The following is a 22,609-nucleotide window of genomic DNA, read 5'->3' as shown; positions in this document are numbered from 1 at the left end:
CTTAATCTGTTTGATCTCCTTGAACTCATGATTTAGCTCCATTCCACTTCCTGGTGTTCCTTTCCCTCAAATTGTACATTTTGTATTTTTCCCTTCTCAACTTGTTCCTTTTCATTATAGATTTGTGTAAGAGTGACCATTAATAACCACACAACAGTCAATATTAGGCTGTTTTGAGATATCCCCTGCCAACAGAATTAACACAAAACTCTTCAGTTTAGCAGCATGCAAACTTTTTGGACAAAGGCAAAATTTTAAAAGAAAAAATTCCGTCATGGACGGGGGCCCACTGTGGTGTGATGCACCTCACCTGGGTGGGTCACACAAGAGGAGTGCGGGTTCCAAGCCAGCCTGGGGAACTTCGCAAGTCCATATTCCAAAACGAGGAAATGAAGCAAAACTTATGAACAACCCGAAACAGAAAGAGCACTTTTATAAAGCACTCATGTGGCATGTATGAGATCCTGCGATGGGTCAGTTAATTATAGGATTTGAGCTCAGAGAGCTTCAGTTGGCACAAATACCATTTGGGGCAGATAGTAATTCAGTAGTAATTCTCTGAATGATGGTGTAGTTTTAAAACTGGGTTTTAACAAACTGTTTACCTTCAATTCCTCATCTGTAAAAAGCTTATCTAAATGGTTGCCTATCTTCAGTAAAGATTGCTTTTATATATTTCCTGTCATTGCATATTCGGCTCAGTTAAGCTTTGTTGCAGTTTCTGTTTACACAAAGAACTTAAGTCTGAGAATAAGACCTTTTAGAAACACAATTACTTCAAAGAGAAAGTGCACTTCTTATGAACAGCTAACAGTAGTGTGTAGGGACAATTAGATTATACTTAGTGGTGCCAATCTGCAATGTAATGTAAAAGGTTAAGAAAAAGATTTAGCTAAGAAAAAGAATGTTGGATATAGCAGGCATTGTTTTCTTTAGCCCCCAGAGCATATCCTGTGTTTTGTTTGAACAATGTTTAAAAACCAAAGTTTTAAACTTTGTTTTGTATTTCACTTGGTAATGTATTTTACCAAGGTGGTACAGGTGGAAATGACTGACACCGTGAGGACCAGCGCAGGGTTTGAGGTGGGCCAGCAGAGTCAGTGGGCTGTCACTGCACTTGACTTTTCTATCTGATCAAGTAGAACTTAATTCTCTGTGGCTGGCAACTTAACTCTCCAGGGTCAGTGAAAAGAAAGAAAAAGCAAAAACACACATCCACTCTTAAGGTCTTTCTTTGTTCTCTTTCATTTCTCTCTCTGTCTTTTACTTTTCCTTTACACCTTATATATTCAAACAAAATCTTTCAGGCAATATTAAAATTACATTGTGGTTACATTCTATTTTTCAAATGAATAATCATAATGAATACAGGTAAAAAAAAAACATGTTTTCCATTTCTCTTACATGATTAAACATCCTACATATTATAGATGAAAAACAAATTATCCCAAGAACCCACATACATTTACATCCAAGCAACTTGTTATAGATTAACAATGTAAGCAAGCATAATATTTTTATCAGCCAATTCTCTTACTGGCAGGCTGCATTTTGTGATTACAAAGAAAGTATCATCACTTTATTACTTATCTCAAAAGGTAATCTTATAAGCAATCTTAAAAGAATCATAAACCTAAACTTTTATATATGAAAAACAATCAGTCATTTCTACTTTAAATCCTCAGGGTGCATAGCCACTCAACGGTTCTTTACATCAGGAAGCTGAAGTCAGAAATGAGTACAAGGAATTAATCATCATCTTTGGTCGCCAACCAATCCTAGCAAGAAAGGCACATCAGCCAATAATAATTGGGCTGCTTTGTTCTTGTTCCCTGACCTTAATGAGTCCCGCACTCAACTGTGTGCCTTTCTAAACTTTAGATGGTTTCCCAACGTTTTTCTCTTCAGCGCTATTAACACAAAACATCTTAATCTAACCTTAAGTCATATTTTCAAGCTTTATTTTAGCTATGTTACACACCAAAACCCGTGAACACATCTCTCAACATTAAGATTACAAGAACTTGAGCTACCTTAGCTTTTGGGACTCAGTTGTTTTTCTTAATCATTAATCTAAGCCACAGTCTATATGGCTCTTGAGGAGAAACTAGCTGTGTGGCATTCCCTTGTTCTGTTTTTCTGTCCTCTGTAGCCCCTGTTTCATCAGGGGCGGGGACAACACCGTGTTTTGCTTTTGCCTGTATTAGTTTTTCCACTAAGCTAACCTCTATCATAATCCCTTACTATATTTATTAAAAGACCTTCAGTCATCAAAATCCTATTTAAACCACCACTGTGATTGTAGAAAATCATTGCTTCCGTTAAAACAGTACAGCTGAGGAGGAAATCATCTTCATAATAATCCACAGGTTAAAATGCCCAGTAGAACAGGGTATTTCCATGGGATAATCACACCTCATTAAAGGCAGTGGGGATCTCCCCACACCCATTCACACCATGCCAGATACCAGAGAAAGATGGCAGCAGCAAGAGACATTCTGGGGCCAAGGCTCCTGGGGCCTTGCCTATCTGAGAGTCACCCATCAGTGCATTTCATTTCTGTGGGCTGATCCTCTGAAGTCAGTTGCCACCTGCTGCTGCTCTGACATGGCCACCGGTACAAAATACATTCATTCTTAAAAAATGCAAAGGTTCAAACGAAATAGAAGAAATAGTTTTCAACACAGGTGACTTGCCTTCTACTTTTTTTTATTAACAAGAAAATTCAAGAGTTGTGTTACTTCTGATTATCCAGCAAGGCCATTAAGATTACATGCCTGTAGGGGGGAAATTTTTGGTTGTCATGGGAAACCTTGAATACAGAAAATAGCTTTCTGTGATTTATCTTCAACACATTTCATAATTAGCTTAAAATAGTTTAATGACATTTGTGGGAACCGATGAATCAACCAGATTCTTAATGTCAAAAATAAGAGGTTTCTGTGATTCAGTCAACCTAAGGCGAGCTGCTGAGACCAGGGAGTCTGCCTCATTCCACAGAGTGGGAACCATGCTGTCTACAGTCACTCCCCCAACTCTGGCTGCAGGAGGATTTGAGGGAGAGGGTGTGTCAGCATCCTTTCTTGCTTCTAATGAAAAGACAACACAAAGAGCATGTTCTATTAGCGCCAGGTCAGTACTATCTAGGTGTCAAGAACGTTTTGTGATTATGAGCCCAAATTTTATTTATGTGTAGTTACATTAGGAAATTAAAATTTCTGCCAGTATAATTTATTAGCTTGAATTTTTGAAAAGGTTCTCTGACCTCATTTTTATAGGTAGAATCTAAGTGATCTGGATCGTTGCCTACAAGCAAAATTGCTAGGTGTGGTAGACAAAGAAAACGTTCCTTCTAATGATTTTTTAGGAGCCGAGTAGCTATTGTTCTCAGCTGAGTGCTTTTTTTTTTTCTTTTTATTGTTGCTGAGCAGAAAAAAAATTTATAAAAAGCATTTAAAAAAAATAAAAACTCCTGCTTAATTGAAATGCACGTTCCTTAAGTTGTGTTTGGTTCTCTTCCTGGCGTGCTAACCCTCCCCCTGGCATCTGGTCAGCAGTGCCCTGCAGCACCCACCATCAACACTGAAATCTGAGCTGGCATCTCCCAATCCGCAGTGTTGTAAAGGTTGAGAAACCACTTGATTTTCACAAGCTTTTTTTATTGATTAATTGATTTATTTTTAGATATTTTTAAGTGGATGAATCTTTTGTCTGCATGAATGTATATGTACCTCATGCCTGCCTGGTGCCCAGGGAGATCAGAAGATCTGGAACTGGAGTCTGGATGGTTAGGAGCCGCCGTGTGGGTCATGGGAACCGAACCCATGTTCTCTACAAGAGCAACTGTTAACCTCCGAGCTCTCCAGCCCCACAACCTATTTTAGTTATACCTAATGTTTGTTGAACACTTTTGCCGACATTCTACCCACATTATCTTTTCATTTTCAGAGCTAACCTAAGAGAGAGGTGTGACTATTTTTCCTGTATGAAGAAACAAAGGCTTCCCGGGAGTTTAGAATCTCTCTAAGATTGCAATTCTTTTCTAAAGATGGGAGTAGGATCTCAGTCCAGTTTGTCTCACCAATGCTGAAGCAATGCCCCAAGTATGTGAGAAGCATTTATGGGGTTTGCATCACTTTATGGCTCATTCTTGTGACCTGGATCATGAGTGTGAAATAGGCTTATGTATGGAAGAATCTAGTGTCACGCTTCAGGAGTCTTGGGTAACTGCCCAAAGGCTTTCAATGTTCTCATTGTGCATAGCACAGTCTCGGCTGTAAGCCGCGTAGTGTGAGTTTCTCTGACGTGGGGCCGGAGCGATCCCTGATGAGATTGCATTTGAACATTCTGGAGAGAGCACACAAGGAGAATGTCCAGAACTAGGTGCAGAAGGCACTCCACAAAAGGAAAGCCTCTGACTTTGGGTGAAAAGGAGATGGTTCGGTAAATTAACAAAACAAGACTGAATTTATTGAAAGGAGCTAAGAGGCCGGGAGCCAACTGGTTGGAGGCTGGGAACTGAAACAAGAAGAGAACTTGGAGCAGCTGGGTGCTTTTGTATAAAGTTTTAAAAGTAGTTTTTGGGGTGTGAGTGTAGCTCAGTGCTAGAGCTCCTCCTAGCCATGTGGAAGGTCTTGGGTCCAATCAACACTGCAGACACAAAAATGATTAAAATGTGCTTTTTATAACTCAGTTATATGCCCACGCCATGCTTTTATTCCAAATTCCAAATTGCATTTGCACCCTTAAAGGGTTTTCTAGCAGACTCTACAGAGCATTAGCCACCAGTCTGAGACTGACTGGAGATTAACCCCTTAACTGTTTGCAGTAGTGGTAATCCGAAGATGAAATGGTTTCTAACTCAGACGACCAGTGTCCATGGCAGAAATGTAAACTCCTTGAGTGTTAGGGACACCTAATATCTTAATCAGTGTTCTGTTGCTGTGAAGAAGCACCATGACCAAGGCAACTCCTATAAAAAAATATTTAATTGGGGCTTGCTTATAGTTTCAGAAGTTTAGTTCATTAGCATCATGGGACAAGCATGGTGGCCTGCAGGCAGACATGGTGCTGGAGAGACAGCTGAGAGTTCTGCATCCTGAGCCACAGGTAGCAAGATGAGGGAGCAACATTGGGCTTAGCATGGGCTTCTGAAACCTCAAAGCCCACCCTTAGTGACACACTTCCTCCAACAAGGCCACACCTCCTCCAACAAGGCCACACCTCCTCCAACAAGGCCACACCTCCTAATCCTTCTCAAGTAGTGCCATTCCCTGATGACCAAGCATTCAAATCCTTGAGCCTATGGGGCCATTCTCTTTCAAACCACCACACGTGGACTCAAAAAGAAATGCATCCCACAGCCACCTCATTGACTGAGTCATGTCAAGCTGAGTTACTGGTGCCTTTGCTCTTTCGTTCTGCGAATATGGATGCTTCAGAGATGACTTCGTAAGTTTATAGTTTTGTTGCCATGTCTCTGGGGCAGAACGAGATGAGGTAATAATGTTTGTTCTTGGTGGTGAGACAGGGGATTCTGTTTGCATCGTCTGCCTCTGTTAGGCTGCTCTGAGAGGTTGTGCAGGGCAGTGTTACAGAAGAGCAGCATGTATACACAGACACAGCCCTCCCTAATTAAGCCCACATGGGTCTGAATTAGGCTGTGTTGATTGGCTTCCTGGTACTTAGCTATTCAGTTTGCCTTCTCTATTCTACTTTAGACTTATAGACTATATTCCTGTATCCCCACCAACCCCCACACCACCCCTTAAAAATAGGAATTTTAAAAAATGTGAAAATATATACTATTTTTCTCCAGATAACAAAACTTATTTCTTTTATACTAAACTTTAAAGAAATGAAAGGGAATATTCTTACATTTGCTTTCCTTTAAACATCATAAAGGATAAACTCTATGATGCATCTATCGATACAGTTTTTCCCAACACAGTTAAAATAAAATCTTACTTGCCAAAATTGAATTTACACTCAATTTTTCTGTTGTAGAACTCTTGAAGAATACCTTGTGTGTTATATAATCCCATCTACATTGTGAGCTCTTTATTAAAAGACTGTGGGAGCCTTTTTATCTGTTTTAACTTCCTGTGCTTTGTGAGATGCTCAGGCCAGGCATCCCTGCAGACAAGTTATTGACTGGTTCTTCCTAAAGGCAGTGGTGAACGCCAGGCACTGTGGCACCCCTGTAATTCCAGGACTCAGGATCTGGTGGAGATGGGGAGTTTTCAACCTGCCTGGGCACCATCACAAGACCCTGCCTCATGGAGGAATATACCTGAAACGAGCATTTTCTCAGAAGCTCTTATTAAGACTTGGGTTTTTCCTTTTCATGTCAAAATAATCAGGGCCAGGGGAGTAGAACTCAGCCCAAGAATACTTTAAAATTTAGGTTCTTAACTGTCTTACAATGTACTGCAACCGAAGTCAAGTGTCTGGCTCCTTAGTCTGTTTCCTTGTTTCTTGTCGCAGGTTTTTTTTTACCATTTGTTAGCCCTCAGCAGTTTTGACTGCATACAGAATTTCACACACAGGCACTGTGGGAACAGAAATGCTGACACAACTGAGCTGTCAGCCCCGGAATGTATTAATAAATATGTCTACACAGGTAGGTCTCAGAAAGAGAAGAAGAGGGCAACAGCTCAGCTCTCAGCTAAAAGGAGATACCCGCAAAGCTGTTTCTCCTCGTGTGTGTGTGTGTGTGTGTGTGTGTGTGTGTGTGTGTGTGTGTGTGGTTTTTTTGAAACAGAGTTTCTCTGTGTAGCTTTGGAGCGTGTCCTGGAACTTGCTTTGTAGACCAGGCTGGCCGCGAACTCACAGAGATCCGCCTGCATCTGCCTCCTGAGTGCTGGGATTAAAGGCGTGCGCCACCACCGCCTGGTGAAAAGACAGTATTGGATTCCATTGAATTGGAGTTACAGATGGTTGAGCTGTTGTGTAAGTGCTAGGAATCGAACCCAGATCTTCTGCCAGAGCAACAAGTGCTCTTAACTACTGAGCCGTTTCTCCTTTTGGCCTTTCCTTCACCTCAGCTCTTGTTCATGTGTCTGTGGAAACATGTACTTGCATGTATATAAACTTGGCCTCTCAAAACACAGACATCCTTACAGCCACATTCACCGTGGCCCATCAGACACTCAGTGGGTACTGTATGTGCTGCTATGCTTTACATAGCCTGGGAAGGTCTTATCGCTGCCATCATGCGTTTTTTGTGTTCACATCCATCAAGGAAGGGGGATGATGGGGTTGTTGAGCTAACATGACATGAAGGGATAAAGTAGGAGCTTGAGTTTGTTTTGACAGAGGAGGAATACGTTATTCACGCCAGTCTGATGAATTAAAAGCAAAACACAGAACCATATGTGAACATGTTTTGTCTGATTGTGCCTGGGATTTGTGTATGGAACGTCAAGTTTCTGTACAGATATAGCAACACATTACCATGATAGATCATGTGGCAATCTGGCACGGTGTGTGTGTGTGTATGTGTGTGTGTGTGTGTGTGTGTGTGTGTGTGTGTGTGTGTGTGTGTGTTAATTTTTAATGAAAATCAGAAGACCTGAAAACAGATAAAAGTGAAGAAATTGTTGATTTGAAATTTTTGCTCAAAATACATGTGAAGCAACTATTTTTTGCATGTATTGTAGAGATGCATAGACATTGAGTGTATTGCCCTGTTCCTTCTTGGAGTGACTTTTTTTTTTTTTAAGGGCAAAGACAGCTAAGGAACAGATCCTCAGCTCTGCTGTGTGGCTCAGAAATGCTCTTAGCCCATTCCAGCTTCACCTCTGGGGTCTCTGAGTGAGGTCTCTCAGCAGGTCTGAGAGCCTTCGGGATTTAACAGGGTCATAGGAGTGGGGATTTTTCCTTCACAGCCTGGTGGACAGTTACTCCTAGGGAAAGAACAGTCCACTGACAAATTCGTCCCTTGCCCTGACTGAACAGAAATACCTGGCTCTGAGCACCTAGTTAGTGGAGGTCAGCAGCAGGTCAGGTGGTAATGGTTCTGAGCCTTGCACGCCAGTGGCAATGGGAATTGCTGTGGTATAAATTGGCCTAGGGGACAAATTGGTCAACCAGAAGAGCTTTGGTAGATTTTTAGTGTTCCAGTTACTGATGAGGGTGCTGACTTTCTGGAACAGATATGCAAGGCAGCTGAATCGCTTTCCATTAGCCTGTGTCTCCCTGTCCCTGCAGACTTCCAGAGATGGTTTAGCCTATGGGAGTGCTTGTAGTCGTGTCCTTTGGGACATCATGGCAGGATCCATAATGGCTGAGGAATCTTTCCTTCTAAGAAGGCCTCTGTGTTCTCCTTGACTACTCTTGGCTTGCTTTATTGTTTTGTACGAGTTGCTCCTGCATCCGTGGGTAGACACACACACACACACACACACACACACACACACACACACACACACACACACACGCACTGTGGGTGGTGATTCCTGCTGACCCACACGTGTGTTGCACTCGCCACCCAGCTCAGACAGTTGCTTTACTTCACTTCTGGAATACCATTCACCTGCCTGAAGAGAGTGAGTCGCAGACTGACGAGAAAGGTATAAAGGAAACACATGGCATGTTCTGGACCCCTCCAGAAGAGGTGTCTAGTTAAGGTTTCTATCGATGTGATAAAAACATCATCACCATAAACAACTTGGGGAGGAAAGGATTTATTTCAGCTTACAACTCTCAAGCCACACTCCACTGCTGAGGAAAGTCAAGGCAGGAGTTCCAGGCAGAAACTAATGCAAACACCATGGAGGAATGCTCCTCACTGACTTGCCCCTCATAGCTTACTCAGCCTGCTTTCTTATAGCACCCAAGACCACCAATCCAGAGTGGCACAGTCCACAGTGAGGCAGACCCTTCTCCATCAATTATCAATCAAGAGAATGTACCATAGACCTGCCCACAGGCCAGTCTGGTGGGGGCATTTTCTCCACTGAAGTTTCCTATTCCCAAACAACTCTGGCTTGTGCCATTGTACACAGGAGGTGTTCGTTCAAGGCGCTGTGTGTATCTCTGTGAAGCACAGCAGTGTTGGCCTGTGCATCTTCAGCATCGCTGGTGCTGAAGCATTGTCTCCACATGCACGTTCTCTGGCTCTGTTTGGCTGTGTAGTCCCAACTGTCCTTGAGTGTTTGGGATTTCTGCCAAAGCTTTTAAAGTCCTGGGATTATAGGCATGTCCCACCACGCTGCACCTGACCTGTTCTCTTGTGCATGGGGAAGCACCTCACGTAGAACCTACTACAGAATTCTAGGTTAGGGCTTTTCAGTTTTGGTTTGATTTTGGATTGTTATTTCTTGCCAATCTTTCTCCATTTTGCAGGTGGCTGAGAAGTCCGTTTAAATCTACCGTGGGCACTACAGAAACACTTTCTATTTGGAGCTGCTTCGATGAGTTAGCCAATGTCAAGTACACAGTCCTTGATGTGTAGAGAGCTGTGTAGGCGCCAGGCTGCAATCCTTCCACACTGATGGAATGGAAGTTTCTTTTGCAGCCCACCCAGGCAAGTATCCGCCTATGCCTTGAAGCCAGCTAGCAAGTTCTGCAGAGCCAGGTAGGAGCTGCCAGGTAACGTCTGTAGATGCCTTGGGTCACTCTGGTGGAATCTGCTCAAGTTCAGCTCTCCGTGAAGATGTCTTTCACTTGACACAGTCCTCTTGGGTCTTGCTTACCCCTACATTCCATTAGGCGGACATGTCCATATGTATTGTCGACTTTTGGGGCATGGTATCTAGTCGTTTCTTCCTATCGCTAATGTTTACGATGATGCCCCTTGGGAAACTATCCTCCCAGCCAAAGTGCTTTGGGAGCAGACAGAGAACAGCCTTGATGTTCTTGTGCAGGCGTTTTCTGAAAATTCTGTAGGCCTAACTTAAATTGCTCAGTAAAGGTTATTTTTAAATGAAAACATGTACAATATATTCTGATCACTGTTTCCCCTCCCCCACCTCTCCCAGATCCTCCCAGCCTCCCCACCTACCCAATTCCACACCTTCTTTTTCCTTCTTTCTAAAACAAACAAATAAAAAATGCAAACAAACCAGAATAAAACAGTGAAAAAGCACAAGAAACACATCCACACATACATAAAGCCCCACCACCACCAAAAAATAAATATAATCGGAAACCATAATGTACAAGCAAAAGACAGGTGAGACTGAAAAAAAAATCTGCAAAACACAATGAACTTTGTTTTCTGTTGGCTACCTACTACTGGGCAGGTGGCCCGTCCTTAAGTATGGTTTGTATACCTAGAGAGACTCCATCGGAGAAAAGGAACTTTTCCTTTGCAAGAGGTTATCAACTGGAGATAGCTTCTTAGGGATGAGAGATCATATCCACGCCCCCTCTCAGTTCTGAGACTCTGTCTGGCTTGAACCAGTGCAGGCTGAGTGACCGAATCAAGATTTATCCGAGGGTTTTGTGTTTCATGTTGTAAAGTATGTAAAAGATAGCAACTTTTCTCAAAGAACACTTCTGACTCCTCCTAACCTTAAAGACTTGGAGAACTTGGGTTCTAGTAGTCTGCCTCCTCCGGAGCCAATACACTACTTATTGGTCAAGACAACAAGTTGAATTAGGTGCTCTCATAGGGACGGCCAGGAGGAGCACTTTCTTCCCAAGTCACTGGACCTGTGTAAGTCCTGGGCACTCTCTGCTAACAGAAGAGATCTTGTGGCAATTTCGTCAGCTGCCCTTTGGGTCCCTGACATAATGACGTGGACCTCAGGCAATTGTCTGGATGTTAAAGAGATGGGCTTTTGCACCTGCACACAGTTGCTTTTTCAAAAACACTCCTTTTCCCTGACACGGTTTGAGATGTCCCTGATCGAGTTTATTTACATTTCAGATACTGTTCAAATATTACAACAGCAGTAAGTAAATTTTAAAAGAATAACAGATTACTGATGAATAACTCCAGCGTCCTTTTTACAACCATCTTGTATTTAGGGAAAGGCGGTCCCTTTAGCACATCTTTATACAGAGCCTTGGGGATTTATCTTAACATGAAATGCCTGGAGACAAACATGCACATCTCAAGATCTGAAGAGACAACAACATTGCAAAGACACAAACACCTTCTCTAACATAACTGATTTCCCAGTGCTAATGGCCTGATCGCCGGCTTACCAGCAGAGAGCCACGAGCCGGTTTGTAACAACCAGAAGGACAGAGTCCCGGCTGTCAGTCACTGAGTGCCTAATGCGGGCACCATTGTTCATGCTCTCTCTTTTACCCTGTCAAGACTGTGAGCTATTTTTAACCTCATTTCATACAAAGCGGGGCCTCAAGGGCCAAACTGCCTTCCACGGTCCCACAATCAAAAAGGGGGAGAGCGGGCTCTGCTCCCAGAGTCTAACCCCAAAGACGCTTTCTTTTTGCTGTTTGCCAGGCCAGTGCCAAGCTCACCCCGATGCCTCTCAGCCCAAGTTCCTGAAACCCTTGCTCTCCTTCTAAAGTGGAAGCTGGTAATTGATGAGGCCGCTCGGGGTAGTCGTTTGTTCCAGCATGAGCACAGTCAAGGACCTCCTGGCTTCTCACAGCATTTGTCGCCTGTCATGTTACATTTAGGACACCAAGTAGGCATCCGGGGAGACGGACAGGAGTCCTCTCTGCCAGAGAAACCTACCTGAGCTGTAACTGGAAAAAAGACACTGTAGATCTGAAGTCTGCTGTGGGTGTGGCCCGGGCGGGGTGGTGGTGGTGGTGGTGGGGTGTTCCAGGTTTGCAGCATCTTTAAAGCACGTGATCACCCCAAAGACAATCAACACTAAATGAAAGGGAAAGTGTGAGATCTTGGAGTAAGAAAATGTACTACTTTTATGTCATGTCTATTCGGGAATGATTCTAAGAATTCGAAGAATTTAGGCTCAGGAGACAGACCAGCAAGGATTTCAAATCTGGGTCCTAGACTTGCTTGTCGTATGGCTGTGGTTGTTTATGCTCTGAGCTCAGCCTCCTTATCCATAAAGTGGACCTAAGATCACCCGCTCAGGATGGCTGTGAGGATTAGGGAAGCGCTGCCTATGAGCCGTCAGTGTCTGGCCTGGGGCTGGCTCTCCACAGCCACGAGCCCAGCTGATTCCCTTCACTGAACAAGTGATTCTTGGCTGTTTCTTAGAACCATCTGGTTTAAAAATCCTAAAGCCGAGGCAGAGTGTCCAGCTTTCGGGGACGGAGCCAAGCACAAGCCTCATTCCACGCTCCTTCCTTTTTCCCTGCCCAGCCTAGTTAAAGCGCCACTGGACTGGACTCCAGCCCAGGGCAAGGCTCTCCCCACCAGCTCCTCAGAGGCTTAGATCCCAAAGTAGCTAGGCTTGAGGTTGACGAGGAGTGTGAGAGGGAACCCTCAACTATCTCAAAGAAGGTAGATGGGGGTATCTTCAAGACCTAACAGACTAATCACTCTGGGGTTTTTCCTTCTCCAATGTTTTCCCCCAAGCGAGACCAGCCTTAAACAAAATGAGATGGGGGCCTAAAGCAGCATCGTGCCCAAAGATGAGGAGAAGGTCATAGCTGGAGAGGATGGGAACAAAGTCTGCACTGTAGATCCACCTGCACAGGCAGCTTGACTCAGTACCGCATGCCCAAAGTGATTGTCCCTTTTCGACAGGATTCCCTACATAACCATCAGGGAATGTAGCATGGCCCCAGCCCAGCAGCTTAGGACCACAGGGGCAAGTCAGAAATGCAGGATCTCTTGCAAATACCCCCACACACTAGGCAGACCTACTGAGACAGAACCTCTTGTGGTGAGCCAGGCTTATCCACTGTACCATGGTTTCCAGGTGATTGGCAGCATGCTCAGTAAAAATGGGTAAACACTGATAGTGAAAATATCAGTGAAAAATATCAAGCTGAAGGGGCGGACTATTTCTGGGAACTGTGTGATCCTTGAAAGGTTACTTAGTCTCTCTGAAGTAGTTCCTTCATGTGTAAATTAGGGACAAAGTGATTTACCTTGATAATGGACCATTGTGGATGAAACAGAGGAATCTATTGTTTGGTGTAAGGGGAAATCATTTTTGTTTTCACCGGCCCCTAACTGAAATTGAGCATCTCAGTTGATTCTGTGAGTAGCATTTGTTAGCACCTGGAGTCTTTGTCGCCACAGAACAGCTGTTCCCATGCTACCTTACAGTTGTTGCAGAGGTCTCCAAGTAGCATCTGCATTCATGAGCTTCAGACCTACCACCGTTCTTTAGACTTGCTGCTAGCTCTTGATGCTTAATGCATTAATAATGAGGCACGGGAAGCTTTTTAATTTTATGAAAATTGTATTTTAAACTAATTGGTTTCCTTTGCAATTGTTATTATTGTGGGTACGCATTTAAAAGCATTATTCTGAAAAAGCGATCCGTAGACTCAGGGTGCCAAAGAAAGATACGAGCCTCCTTGCTTTGTAAGTTTTCGTGATGATCACGTGCAATCAGACGTGCCCATCACTTGGCAGAGACTCCATAGCAGGGCCCTCATTGTCCTCGGCATTGTATGTCTTGCTTTGTCCCAAGCCTGGCCAAAGGGCCCTCTAGACTTCTTGGGGGATGATGGGTAATCAGTGTCAAAATTTACACTGTGCAGTCATTTTTCCTGCAGGTGTTGTGTGTGTGTGCGTGTGTGCGTGCGTGCGTGCGTGCGTGCGTGCGTGCGTGCGTGTGTGTGTGTGTGTGTGTGTGTGTCTAATTCAAGTTCTAATGAATGAATGAAAATTATTTGAGGTCCTGGGCTACCAGAGAGAGGAAGGAGGTTTTTCCACCTTTTAAGCAATGCTGACATCCAACGTGAGGTTCTCTTGCATTCAGAGCAAGCCTGAACCACTGAGCTACACCTCAGCCCTAGGAATCCACCTAGTCAGAGCTGGTAAGAAGGGCGCTGGCATCTGGCTGCCGGACAGCCCTGTGTGCTCCTGGGTGAGGTGAAGGAATCCAAGTGGAGGAGAAGCAGTGAGTGACTCCGACATCCTCTTAGGTCAAGAAGGCGGCAGAGGGGACATAGTGGAATCAGTGGTGTAAGCACGGTCTCTTAGTTCTTGCCTATTTTGTAAGCACGTATTAAGCACTTACTGTGTGCCTGGCCAGCCCTGTGTCAGTGGTTAGAGTACTCAGCTGAGCCAGCCATGTGCCTGTCATAAGACCTATGTGTCCTGGCAGCAGGAAGAGAAGCTCCTAGCTCAGGCTGGGAGATGGAGACTGGGATGACAGTCTCCTCAGCACTGGGTACAGTGTAATGTCTTAATCCTGTGACAATGCATCTGAGCCACAATGCCTAGATCTTTGATCAAACATTCTGGATGTGTCTAGGGCAAGTTTTTAAATAAGATTAACATATATGTTATTTATGTATTTATTCAACCTATGTAGCTATGTAGGTTTATCTTGAAGTTTCTATATAGCCCAGGATGAACTGAAATCACAGATCCTTTTGCCTCAGCCACCCATGTGGTCAGGCATGTGCCACCATGCCCAGTTTAGAGGACTTTCACAGAGCAACTGGCCTCTGTAGTATGAATGGGCCTCATGCAGTCAGTTGAAGACCTTTCTACCACAAAGCGTATCATCTTCCAAGGAAAAGGGCATTCTGCCAGCAGATGTTTTGAGACTTCAACACCGGCTGCTGGCTCACCTTGCAGAGTTTGGACCTGCCGGGTCTCATAGCCTCATAAACGAGTTCTTAAGATAAACCCCTCTCTTTGTCTGTACACGTGTATTGATTCTCCCTCCGGAGAACCTGATTAGTACACAGCCCAGTTAGTTGTGTCTGTCTGTGATCCTATACGCCTTACTCCCTCATTGTGTTCTATTGTGCTCATCTGCTCTCCCAGGGTCCTGAACCCCTGGGAAATTTGATTTATCACATAGCCCCTTGCAGTATATCTGGCCTAATGTACTTAGTGCTGGTTCATTGATAGAAACTTCTGGGAAACAGGAAATCCTGGGCTCAGAAGGGAAAACAAATGACAGACAGTATTGTGTATGTTACATTCATTCTGACTTAATTTTAAAAGATTTGTTTTTATTGTTCTTAATTCTGTGTATGTGCTTGTGTGTGCAGGTATCTAAGGAGGCCAATGCCCAACATGGGTGCTGGAAATCAAACTCTGGTCCTCTGGAAGAGTAGTATATGCTCTTAACTGCTGAGCCATCTCTCCAGCCCCCATTCTGACTTGTTTGTTTCTTAAGACAGGGTTTCTCTGTATAATAGTCCAGGCTGTTCTAGAACTCTCTCTGTAGACCAGGCTGGCCTTGAACTCAGAGATCTGTCTGTCTCTGCCTTCTGAGTGCTGGGATTAAAGGTGTGTGCCACCACCCGGCCACCACTCTTCTTAATGCTGACTATAGTACTTTTTGAAGATTTGTCACTTGGATTGGTTTAATAAAAAGCTTAACAGTCAATAGCTAGGCACGATTTTCGGGGCAGAGAGGACGCTAGAAAAAAGGACAGAGATTCAAGAGTCACCAGCCACAGACAGAGGAAGCAGGAAAGCAGCGTGGGCAGTACAGAGCAAAAGTCAGAAAGCCACGAGGCAGAAAGTAAACAAATAGAAATGAGTTAAGTTATAAGAGCTAGTTAGAAACAAGCCTAAGCTATCGGCCAAGCATTCATAATTAATAATTAGTCTCCATGTTGTGTGGGGGACCACAGGGACTCCATAGTGTGGCCTTATTCCATCTTGACTCAAGGTCAGAGAGTCCAAGCTTGTTTTGCCCCGTAAGGCTGCACAATAGGATGTTTTGGCCAAAGGCATGGTTACCAGGTGTCTTATACTTCAAGGCCTACTTACAGGGTGCTTTGCCGTAAGGCATGGCTACTAGATATTTTGAGAATTAAGGAAGTGTTTACACTTGTCTGTACTTTTTCCTTGAGAGGACTTTTGTCTCTCCTTGCTGGTGTATACAAAGCCCATGAGGAATAAACTCAGGGCGATTGTGGTATTGACCCAGAGCCCTCCCGATGCTATTCTTGTTATTCTGTCTTTTTCTATTACACTAGGGGTTGTCCTTTATATCTCTATTTTTCATATCTATTATTTCTCAATCCTCACTCCTCCCTTCAAGGACTGTTTGATAGTTGGGCGGGACCCAGCAATGTTGTGGTTTAGGAGCTGGCAGGAGGGACAGAAAAATCTGCCCACAAAGTACAAGGTAAACAAAACTATTGTCTACTGCACAGAGAAGAAAAACTGAGGTCTGGAGAGAATAACTCCCTGCTCACCCAGCTAGTGAGGTCAATACTAATCTCTAAACCCAAATATCACAACAAGAAACCCAAAGCTAGGCTCTTTACAGCACAAGCTGCTGCTTCCCTCCTGCAGTGCTGGGCTCAGGAAAAAGGAGTCCCCACTCCATACACCAAAAGAGCTTCGCACCTCCAATGGCTCCCACAGCCACACCAGTCCCTCCCGTGGGAGATTAGAAGCATCTCGTTTAGGGCCCATCAGGGAGACAAGTGAATCCTCGAGAAAAGAACCCTGGGTTCTCTGCAGAATCTCTGAAATAGTCTAGCTGGATTCCTGGTGGCAGAGACTGGGATCCAGCCAGGGCTCAGCATGTAGATGGTCAAGGGCCACTTGACCCTGGTCTCTCGCTCTCCTCTGACTCACCCTCCAGCCGAGCTCATGAGGCAGTCACCATGCAGGGTGGAGAGCCTGCCCACAGCCTGAGAGATGGCATCCAGCACTTGTTTTCTTGTCTCTGCATGCTTCCTTTCCACCAGACACGGGAGAGAAACTGCTCTGGGCACCATTTGCTCTCCAGAAAGCCACTTTGGCTGCAAACTCCACCAAAAGAGAGTGGATTTATTTGGGTGATTCTTTCCAAAGCCAATGAACAGACCTCAGAGCTGCCCGCAGCGAATTGAAGGGGCTGGCCACCATGCCAGGCCCACCTGTCAGAGGAAGCAGGAGCCAATGGGGGCAGAAGGGATGAAAGTGGGCCAGCAGAGAGCCCCTTCATGTAGCTCCAGAGGCCTCTCCCTCCCAGCCTTGGTCTGCCTGGAAACTGGAAAACACAGAAGGCAAAAATATGACCCACAGGCCTTCTAGGAGTGCAGGCATGGAAAGACTCTCCGCCAAACTGCGGAGCAATAGCACTGGAAAGGAGAATCAATGCTGGTGTTGTTTATGAGGCCTGAGAAATACTCATTGACTTTCCTTCTCACAGTGGAGACCTGCCGGTCTGTCCTTTGTAGACTCTCTCCACAGCACTGTCCCCTGGCCCCTCCTTGGGAAGAACCCCAACCTGTTCGTATCCTCAGCTCACTGGAAGTACTTGGTACTTGTAGAACTATAATTATGGCTAACCTTATGTATTTTCATTTGACCCTCTATAAGAAGGAGTTAAGAAGGATGGCAAAGATAGTTAAAAGACAAAATAAACCATTTACTTCAAACTTGGGGACAAAATGAAGGCAGAGGACCCAGGGATTGGAAATGTAGAGGAATGCCGGGAATTTAGCGTGGCAGTGGAGAGTGTGTGCTCTGTATGTGTGGGGTACTCACCACTGAGAACATGGAAGAAAAGGTAAGAAAGTATGTGTGAAATACTGTGATCTTGGACTTCTCCTGGGTTGCAGGTAGCTAACGGCTTTGGCCCTAAGCTTTCCAGAAACTGACTGAAAATAGTGCCTGCTTCTTGCTTCCTTGCTTCACACTGTTCCCACTTGCTCAGAGGAGGCTTGCTTCTCCCTTTACTGAGACTGAAGATAAAACTCCCCCATGGTTCCTCATGAACAAGAACTTGTAAGTGACCGTGAACGATGTCCTCCACAGTGCCCTTAGGGTGGATGTGCTCTTTTAGGTGGCTGTGACACATATGTCCTTTCTGTCTACCTATGGCATCACACCACGGGACCAGGCAGAGAAATGGGCAGGGTGGTGCTGTGGGATGGTCTGTATGCTCTGAATGTGTTGCTCTGATTGGTTAATAAATAAAACGCTGATTGGCCAGTAGCCAGGCAGGAAGTATAGGCGGGCCAAGGAGAGAGGAGAATTCTGGGAAGTGGAAGGCTGAGTGAGAGAGACGCTGCCAGCCAGCCGTCATGAGAAGATGTTAAGATACTGGTAAGCCATGAGCCATCTGGCAAGATATAGGTTAATAGAAATGGATTAATTTAAGATATAAAAACTAGGTAGCAAGAAGCCTGAGCCATTAGGCCAAGCAGTTTAAATAATATAAGCGTCTGTGTGTTTATTTGGATCTGAGTGACCGTGGGGTCTGGGCGGGACTGGAGATAACTCCAGCTACAGGGTGGCCAATCCAGTGAGAGCTGGTTGTATGGCTTTTTGTTAGCTTGCTTGATTTACCAATAACCTTTACTCAATCTACAGGGACTAGAGCTTGCTAGCCTCGATGAAAATTTGGGTGAGTATAGTAATCATGAATATTTGTTCTGCCATCCCTAGGGAATATGAGTAGCTTTGCTAGCTTCTTGGAATTTCTTAAACCAGTGATTCTCAACCTTCCTAATGCTGCGACCCTTTAATCCAGTACACTGTGTTGTGGCGACCTCCCCCCAACCATAACATTATTTTGTTGCCGCTTCATAACTCTAGTTTTGCTACCGCTATGAATCTTCACGTAAATATCTGACATGCAGGATATCTACTATGTGACCCCCGTGAAAGAGTCATTTGACCCCCAGGTTGAGACCCCCACTGCCTTAAACTAACACGGCTCTCCCCTCCTGTGCCGCAGCTGAGGGAATCAGCTGCTTGCTCTTCTGGCCTCTTCCGTGTAAGGAGCAGGTGGACAGGTGGCCCAGGTGCCACCAGTCAGAGTTGGGTGACGACGAGGATGCTGGCAGTGACTGCAAACACCCGCAACCATCCTGCCTGGTGACATCCAGTGACAGGAGCTAGAGGTATTGGTGAGAGAGGTTGTGACCTCTTCACGTGACCCAAGCCGCTACTCATGAGGCAAGGGCCCCGGACCTGGTTCTGCCCTCCTAGGGTTTCTTCTGTGCCCTTCTAAATATCCTTCTGATGAGTTTGTGCTGAGACCGGACAGCCTGAGTGGGCTCTGGTGGCCCGCACGAGACTGCCTGGTGCATTCAGCTGTGTCTCTTTCTCTCCTGTCCACCTACACAGAGAATGTGGGAAAGCCAAACTGCTGGGAAACCCAAGGATGTGCACAGAGAGAGAACACACTGCCCACATAGTCCCGAAGATGCAGAGACCCAAACTCACAGGCTCTAAAGCACAATCCCCCATAGAGAGAGATGCCTCGGAACGGGAATCTCCGAGCCTGGGAGGATGGTGTCCAAGGTGGCAGCAGGAATCCCAGGTGGCTGTTTAATTTAAATCAGTCAACATTAAATATAATTAAAATTAATTCTCTAGGCACACTAGGCATACACTGAGCACTCAGTGATACTCACCTAACAACTACCACTTTGTGACCACAGAGAGTGAACATTTTGGTTATTGCAGGAAGATCCACTGGACAACACTAGCCTGCTTACTGCCTTGTGGGGTTCTAGCCATCTTTCCTGCCTTGTGGGGTTCTAGCCATCTTTCCTGCCTTGTGGGGTTCTAGCCATCTTTCCTGCCTTGTGGGGTTCTAGCCATCTTTCCTGCCTTGTGGGGTTCTAGCCATCTTTCCTGCCTTGTGGGGTCCTAGCCATCTTTCCTGCCTTGTGGGGTCCTAGCCATCTTTCCTGCCTTGTGAGGTTCTAGCCATCTTTCCTGCCTTGTGGGGTTCTAGCCATCTTTCCTGCCTTGTGGGGTCCTAGCCATCTTTCCTGCCTTGTGGGGTCCTAGCCATCGTCATTTCCTGTAGCTGACAGTGGGGGGAACACAGAAGCAGGGACAGTGATCCTGCCTTCTCTATCTTTGTGGACTTCAAGCCCACATGAGCTGTCAGGATTGTGTCACGTTTGATTTTGGTGATATTTTATTTGTGCTGAAATGTGGTGATATTTATTTGTGCATTAATAAATAAAGCTTGCCTGGAGATCAAGGGGGAAAGGCCAGCCATTTTAAGTAAACAAAGAAGTCAGGCAGCACACACCCTTAATCCCTTAGCAGGCAGGATCTCTGTGTGTTCAAGGCCACACTAGGGAACAGAGCCAAGCGTGGTGACACTCGCCTTTAATCCCAGTACCAACCATAGGAACCTGGAGGTCTGTACAGACAGACGGACAGCGACAGAGCTGTGTAGGAAGAGAAAGTGAGGTAGCTGGGCTAAGAGCCAATGAGAGGGCAGAAAAACAAGGCATATAAGCCTGGATAGACAGGAAGTCACGCTCTTTGGAAGCTGCGGAGTTGGTGAGGTGAGGTTAGCTGGTGGCTTTCCATACTTCCCTGATCTCTCTAAGGCTTTAACCCAAATTTCTGGCTCCATGTTTTTTATTTAATAAAACCGTTTAGAAATTCATCTACATTTGGTGTCTGTGGGGACAGATGGGAGAGCCCCATTTACTCCTCGGCAGCCTCATCTTATGTCCTTCCTGTCATGTCTGGCTGGATACTTCACAAGTATCACAGTAAAGCAACCTTGATTAGAGTCCTTACCATTATGGTCATCAGTTCTGGGCCTAGATCAGGCTCTGCAGCCTGGGCTAATGCAAACGCTGTCCCGTTGTGTGGTCATCTTAGCCCATTTTCTGATGCTAGAACAAAACACCCAAGCCTGAGTCATTAATAAAGAGTGGGCTTTTATCTGCGTCACAGTTCAAGAGCATGGCACCACATCTGATTAGCGCCTGGTCAAGGCCTCCTTGTTGTGTCCTAACATGACAAAAGACAACACGTGCTAAGGCAGAAAAAGCACACGCCAGCCCAGGGCTCCTTCTTCCTCTGTTTATGTCTGAAGGTCTTACCTGATCCCTCAAAGGGTCCACCTTTAAATACTATCAACATAGAGGTTGGAGGAAAGACAAGTTTTGAGTAGGGGGACATTCAAAGCATTGTCCTCTTGGGGAAGTGTTATTTACATCCCCTGGGTTCTGCATGGAGGATGATTTACAATAGCCATGCTTTTGATTTCAAATGAGTGAGCTTATTGAGTATATATTTACAGAATAGGAAAAGCACAAATAGTAAATATCAGATAGATAGATAGATGATAGATAGATAGATGATAGATAGATAGATAGATAGATAGATAGATAGATAGATAGACAGATAGATAGATAGATAGACAGATAGCAGGTAGATAGCAAACACACCAAATGGGGCTCTTACAACATGCAGCAGAAATGGCTGAAGCAACCCAGTTGAGAGAGCAAAGAAAGCGACGTGAAGCGACTGGAAAATTCCTTCTGAAAGCAGCCATGCTGGAGCTCCTGAGTGAGAGGTTCCTGGACAGAGTGTCTCCACAGGCATATTTATACCACAGACAGTAGCCTCTGTTGGCAATGGTTTACTTTGTACATTCTCAGGGGCACATTTTTTTAATGCCTTTTGCTGTTCTCTTCTCTCTCTGTCAGAGTTTGGGCACCAGCCTGATCGAAGACAGAGAGTTCTGAAGGACACTTGAGATAAAGATGCTTGAATTTGAGAGGAGGGAGAGCCTTCTTGCCCCTGGAGTCAGATTTCAACAACCGAAGACAACAGCTGACAGCTTACCAATCTGGTATATCTCACACCCCGTCTCCCTGAGATTCAGCCTGAGCAGGGGCTTTGCAGGGAGGGAAACATGGACCCTGCTGGTCACATCAAAGTCCTCAGCTCATGTCCATTGGGGCAGCAAGGGTTGAACATAGACTGAAAGGGTCTGATGTAGGATGACCAAACAATTTCTATGACAAACGTCTTTCTTCAAGCTCAAAGGAAGGGACTGCTGTGCTAATTATGTTAATGCATGTTGGAACACGGTCCATGGATGAAGCTGTGTGAGGAGATTTCTGAGAGCTTGTGAGAAAACTCCAAGTAAACAAGAGTCTTGTAACCTCTGCTTGTTCCTTCATAACATGAGATGTTCTTGGAATGTGCTTTCATGCCCTTCCCAGGTGTGGTAAGTAGGAGTGAGTTTCCTTTAGATTACCCATCATCCACTAGTATTCAGATGATGTTTCCAAATGCAAGCTGTTCTCATGATTGTATACACGCCCTTGACCTCTAGATGGTATAAGCCTAAACTCATGTGACCTTGCCCTTGTGACTGTATGCAACTTGTACTCTAAGGGCACTTTTGCTCACATGACCTTGTTTAATCCTCAGAATGCCTTTAGAATATAAATTGTCTGATGCAATGAATAAAGTTGGCTATTGCATGAAACTTTAGTCCGCCTTTTTAGATCCCACTCTCCCCGGTTCACTCCACCAGATAGAGTGGTAACAAACGAGGACAAAATGTATCAATAAAAATATAGCAGATGCATCCTAACTAGAATTGTGCAAAAGTAGGTTCCGTGTGAGGCTATGTGGAATTATGTGTATTTTTACTTTGAAAATTCCAAAAAATATTGTTTCACGTATCAGAATAGCTAGACAGTCAAGGGGAATAAAGGAGATGGTAAACAAAGACAGAGGACATTAGCGTGGTCTTTGACAAAGGACAGATGCTAAGTATAAAATAGCCATTATTACTGCACGAGAAATCTGTGGGCGACAAAACACAGGACTCTTAACATCCCTGCCATG

The 22,609-nt window shown here is 44.9% G+C and overlaps 1 long non-coding RNA gene across 1 annotated transcript; it reads left to right on the top strand.

The window, feature by feature from the left end:
• The first annotated feature begins 19,111 nt into the window (after nt 1–19,111).
• LOC143267438 (uncharacterized) lies at nt 19,112–22,244 on the top strand. Its single transcript, XR_013042551.1, has 2 exons — nt 19,112–19,307; nt 21,454–22,244. It is a non-coding gene; the product is annotated as an uncharacterized LOC143267438 (long non-coding RNA).
• The last annotated feature ends 365 nt before the right edge of the window (nt 22,245–22,609 follow it).

Source organism: Peromyscus maniculatus, chromosome 9, assembly GCF_049852395.1.
Source record: "Peromyscus maniculatus bairdii isolate BWxNUB_F1_BW_parent chromosome 9, HU_Pman_BW_mat_3.1, whole genome shotgun sequence".
NCBI lineage: Eukaryota > Metazoa > Chordata > Mammalia > Rodentia > Cricetidae > Peromyscus > Peromyscus maniculatus.
The sequence above is the reverse complement of the archived record's forward strand: the minus strand, read 5'-3'. Positions and strand labels throughout refer to the sequence as shown.